Genomic DNA, 6168 nt, shown 5'->3' with positions numbered 1-6168 from the left:
TTGCCATGGGAGAAGTGCTTAGCTTTGGGTTCGATCTTGCGGTGTCCTTACCCAGTGACAGAAGGGGCAGCAAGGCACGTATTGTATCGTTGCCATCGAGGATAACAAGATGGGGTTTATTTCATATTGCATGAATTTATCTCTCTACATCATGTCATCTTGCTTAAGGTGTTACTCTATTTTTAACTTAATACTCTAGATGCATGCTGGATAGCGGTCGATGAGTGGAGTAATAGTAGTAGATGTAGAATCGTTTCGATCTACTTGTCACGGACGTGATGCCTATATACATGATCATGCCTAGATATTCTCATAACTATGATCAATTCTGTCAATTGCTCAACAGTAATTTGTTCACCCACCGTAGAATACTTATGCTCTTGAGAGAAGCCACTAGTGAAACCTATGGCCCCCGGGTCTATTCTCATCATATCAATCTCCATTTCTTTAATCTTGCTTTGCTTTTTACTTTGCTTTTACTTTTTACTTTGCATATTTATACCAAAAATATTATATCTATCAGATCTCACTCTCGTAAGTGACCGTGAAGGGCTTGACAACCCCTAATCGCGTTGGTTGCGAGTAGCTATCGCTTTGTGCAGGTACGAGGGACTTGAGCATGGGCTCCTACTGGATTGATACCTTGGTTCTCCAAAACTGAGGGAAATACTTACGCTACTCTACAGCATCATCCCTTCCTCTTCGGGGAAAACCAACGCAAGCTCAAGACGTAGCAACCCTCTCTATAGATCTTGATGCCGAATATGTAAGCAGCTTCACCGAGGTCTTTCATTGAGAAACTCTTATTCAAATATCCTTTTATGCTATCCAGAAATTTTATATCATTTCCAATCAATAATACGTCATCCACATATAATATTAGAAATGCTACAGAGCTCCCACTCACTTTCTTGTAAATACAGGCTTCTCCAAAAGTCTGTATAAAACCGTATGCTTTGATCACACTATCAAATTGTTTATTCCAACTCCGAGAGGCTTGCACCAGTCCATAAATGGATCGCTGGAGCTTGCACACTTTGTTAGCACCCTTTGGATCGATAAAACCTTCAGGTTGCATCATATACAACTCTTCTTCCAGAAATCCATTCAGGAATGCAGTCTTTACATCCATTTGCCAAATTTCATAATCATAAAATGCGGCAATAGTTAACATGATTCGGACGGACTTAAGCATCGCTATGGGTGAGAAGGTCTCATCATAGTCAACTCCTTGAACTTGTCGAAAACCTTTCGCAACAAGTCGAGCTTTGTAGACAGTAACATTACCATCAACGTCCGTCTTCTTCTTGAAGATCCATTTATTCTCGATGGCTTGCCGATCATCGGGCAAGTCCACCAAAGTCCACACTTTGTTCTCATACATGGATTCCATCTCAGATTTCACGGCATCTGGCCATTTTGCGGAATCTAGGATCATCATTGCTTCCTCATAGTTCGTAGGTTCATGATGGTCTAGTAACGTTACCTCCAGAACAAGATTACCATGCCACTCTGGTGCGGATCTTACTCTGGTTGACCTACGAGGTTCGGTAGTAATTTGATCTGAAGTTTCATGATCATCATCATTAGCTTCCTCACTAATTGGTGTAGGTGTCACAGGAACCGGTTTCTGTGATGAACTACTTTCCAATAAGGGAGCAGGTACAGTTACCTCATCAAGTTCTACTTTCCTCCCACTCACTTCTTTCGAGAGAAACTCCTTCTCTAGAAAGGATCCATTCTTAGCAACAAAAATCTTGCCTTCAGATCTGTGATAGAAGGTGTACCCAACTCTTTCTTTTGGGTATACTATGAAGACACATTTCTCTGATTTGGGTTCGAGCTTATCGGGTTGAAGCTTTTTCACATAAGCGTCGCAGCCCCAAACTTTAAGAAACGACAACTTTGGTTTCTTGCCAAACCATAGTTCATAAGGAGTCATATGAACGGATTTAGATGGTGCCCTATTTAACGTGAATGCAGCCGTCTCTAAAGCATAACCCCAAAATGATAGCGGTAAATCAGTAAGAGACATCATAGATCGCACCATATCTAGTAAAGTATGATTACGACGTTCGGACACACCATTACGCTGTGGTGTTCCGGGTGGCGTGAGTTGCGAAACTATTCCGCATTGTTTCAAATGAAGACTAAACTCGTAACTCAAATATTCTCCTCCACGATCAGATCGTAGAAACTTTATTTTCTTGTTACGATGATTTTCCACTTTACTCTAAAATTCTTTGAACTTTTAAAATGTTTCAGACTTATGTTTCATCAAGTAGATATACCCATATCTGCTCAAATCATCTGTGAAGGTGAGAAAATAACGATATCCGTCGTGAGCCTCAATATTCCACATACATTAGTATGTATGATCTCCAACAATTCAGTTGCTCGCTCCATAGTTCCGGAGAACGGCGTTTTAGTCATCTTGCCCATGAGGCATAGTTTGCAAGTACCAAGTGATTCATAATCAAGTGATTCCAAAAGTCCATCATAATGGAGTTTCTTCATGCGCTTTATACCAATATGTACTAAACGGCAGTGCCACAAATAAGTTGCACTATCATTATCAACTCTGCATCTTTTAGCTTCAATACTATGAATATGTGTATCTCCACTATCGAGATTCAAAAAGAATAGACCACTCTTTAAGGGTGCATGACCATAAAAGATATTACTCATATAAACAGAACAACCATTATTCTCTGATTTAAATGAATAACTATCTCGCATCAAACAAGATCCAGATATAATGTTCATGCTCAACGCTGGCACCAAATAACAATTATTCAGGTCTAATACTAATCCCGAAGGTAGATGTAGAGGTAACATGCTGACTGTGATCACATCGACTTTGGAACCATTTCCCACGCGCATCGTCACCTCATCCTTTGCCAATCTTCGCTTAATCTGTAGTCCTTGTTTCGAGTTGCAAATATTAGCAACAAAACCAGTATCAAATACCCAAGCACTACTGCGAGAATTAGTAAGGTACACATAAATAACATGTATATCACATATACCTTTGTTCACCTTGCCATCCTTCTTATCCACCAAATACTTGGGGCAGTTCCGCTTCCAGTGACCAGTCTGATTGCAGTAGAAGCACTCAGTCTCAGGCTTAGGTCCATACTTGGGTTTCTTCTCTTCAGCAGCAACTTGTTTGCCGTTATTCTTGAAGTTCCCTTTCTTCTTGCCTTTACCCTTTTTCTTGAAACTGGTGGTCTTGTTAACCATCAACACTTGATGCTCCTTCTTGATTTCTACCTCCGCAGCCTTTAGCATTGCGAAGAGCTCGGGAATTGTCGTATCCATTCCCTTGCATGTTATAGTTCATCACGAAGCTTTTGTAGCTTGGTGGCAGTGATTGAAGAACTCTGTCAATGAAACTATCAACAGGAAGATTAACTCCTAGTTGAGTCAAGTGGTTATGGTAACCAGACATTCTGAGTATATGTTCACTGACAGAACTATTCTCCTCCATCTTGCAGCTGTAGAACTTATTGGAGACTTCATATCTCTCAATCCGGGCATTTGCTTGAAATATTAACTTCAACTCCTGGAACATCTCATATGCTCCATGACGTTCAAAACGTCGTTGAAGTCCCGGTTCTAAGCCGTAAAGCATGGCACACTGAACTATAGAGTAGTCATCAGCTTTGCTCTACCAGACGTTCATAACATCTGGTGTTGCTCCTACAGTAGGTTTGGCACCTAGCGGTGCTTCCAGGAGGTAATTCTTCTATGCAGCAATGAGGATAATCCTCAAGTTACGGACCCATTCCGTGTAATTGCTACGATCATCTTTCAACTTTTCTTTCTCAAGGAACGCATTAAAATTCAACGGAACAACATCACGAGCCATCTATCTACAACAACATAGACATGCAAAATACTATCAGGTACTAAGTTCATGATAAATTAAAGTTTAGTTAATCAATTTATTAAAGAACTCTCACTTAGATAGATATCCCTCTAATCATCTAAGTGATTACGTGATCCATATCAACTAAACCATGTCCGATCATCACGTGAGATGGAGTAGTTTTCAATGGTGAACATCACTATGTTGATCATATCTTCTATATGATTCACGCTCGACCTTTCGGTCTCTAGTGTTCCGAGACCATATCTGCATATGCTAGGCTCGTCAAGTTTAACCGAGTATTCTGCATGTGCAAAACTGGCTTGCACCCGTTGTATGTGAACGTAGAGCTTATCACACCCGATCATCACGTGGTGTCTCGGCACGACGAACTTTCGCAATGGTGCATACTTAGGGAGAACACTTGTACCTTGAAATTTAGTGAGAGATCATCTTATAATGCTACCGTCGATCTAAGCAAAATAAGATGCATAAAAGATAAACATCACATGCAATCAATATAAGTGATATGATATGGCCATCACATCTTGTGCTTGTGATCTCCATCTCCGAAGCACCATCATGATCACCATTGTCACCGGCACGACACCTTGATCTTCATCATAGCATCGTTGTCGTCTCGCCAAATATTGCTTCTACGACTATCGCTACTGCTTAGTGATAAAGTGAAGCCATTACAGGGCGATTGCATTGCATACAATAAAGCGACAACCATATGGCTCCTGCCAGTTGCCGATAACTCGGTTACAAAACATGACCATCTCATACAATACAATATAGCATCATGTCTTGACCATATCACATCACAACATGCCCTGCAAAAACAAGTTAGACGTCCTCTACTTTGTTGTTGCAAGTTTTACGTGGCTACTACGGGCTGAGGAAGAACCGTTCTTACCTACGTATCAAAACTATAACGATAGTTTGTCAAGTTAGTACTGTTTTAACCTTCTCAAGGACTGGGCGTAGCCACACTCGATTCAACTAAAGTTGGAAACTGACACCCGCCAGCCACCTGTGTGCAAAGCACGTCGGTAGAACCAGTCTCGCGTAAGCGTACGCGTAATGTCGGTCCGGGCCGCTTCATCCAACAATACCGCCAAACCAAAGTGTGACATGCTGGTAAGCAGTATGACTTGTATCGTCCACAACGCACTTGTGTTCTACTCGTGCATATAACATATATGCATAAACCTGGCTCGGATGCCACTGTTGGGGAACGTAGTAATTTCAAAAAAATTCCTATGCACACACACAGGGTCATGGTGATGCATAACAATGATAGGGGAGAGTGTGTCTATGTACCCTCATAGACCGAAAGCGGGAGTGTTAGCACAACGCGGTTGATGTAGTCGTACGTCTTCATGATCCGACCGATCCAAGTACCAAACGCACGGTACCTCTGAGTTCAGCACATGTTCAGCTCGATGACATCCCACGAACTCTGATCCAGCAGAGCTTCATAGGAGAGTTTCGTCAGCACGACGGCTTGATGATGATGATGATGATACTATCGACGCAGGGCTTCGCCTAAGCACCGCTACGATATAATCGAGGTGGATTATGGTGGAGGGGGGCACTGGACATGGCTGGAATAGATCAATAGATCAACTTGTGTGTCTAGAGGTGCTCCCCTGCCCCCGTATATAAAGGAGCAAGGGGGGAGGCTGTCCGGCCCCTGTAGGCGCGCCAGGAGGAGGAATCCTCCTCCTAGTAGGAGTAAGATTGCCCTCTTTCCTACTCCTACTAGGAGGGGGAAAGGAACGGGGAGGGAGAAGGAAAGGGGGGCGCCGCCCCCTCTCCTAATCCAATTCGGACCAGAGGGGGAGGGGCGCGCGGCCTGCCCTAGGCCATCCCTCTCTCTCTCCACTAAGGCCCATAAGGCCCACTATTTCTCCCGGGGGGTTCCGGTAACCCTCCGGCACTCCGGTTTTCTCCGAAATCATCCGGAACACTTCCGGTGTCCTAATATAGTCGCCCAATATATCGATCTTTATGTATCGACCATTTCGAGACTCCTCGTCATGTCCGTGATCATGTCTGGGACTCCAAACTACCTTCGGTACATGAAAACACAAAAACTCATAATACCGATCGTCACCAAACTTTAAGCGTGCGGACCCTACGGGTTCGAGAACTATGTAGACATGACCGAGACACGTCTCCGGTCAATAACCAACAGCAGAACCTGGATGTTCATATTGGCTCCCACATATTCTATGAAGATCTTTATCGGTCAAAACGCATAACAACATACGTTGTTCCCTTTGTCATCG

Source organism: Triticum aestivum, chromosome 3A, assembly GCF_018294505.1.
Source record: "Triticum aestivum cultivar Chinese Spring chromosome 3A, IWGSC CS RefSeq v2.1, whole genome shotgun sequence".
In the NCBI taxonomy this organism is placed as follows: Eukaryota; Viridiplantae; Streptophyta; class Magnoliopsida; order Poales; family Poaceae; genus Triticum; species Triticum aestivum.
This window is presented reverse-complemented; position numbering follows the sequence as displayed.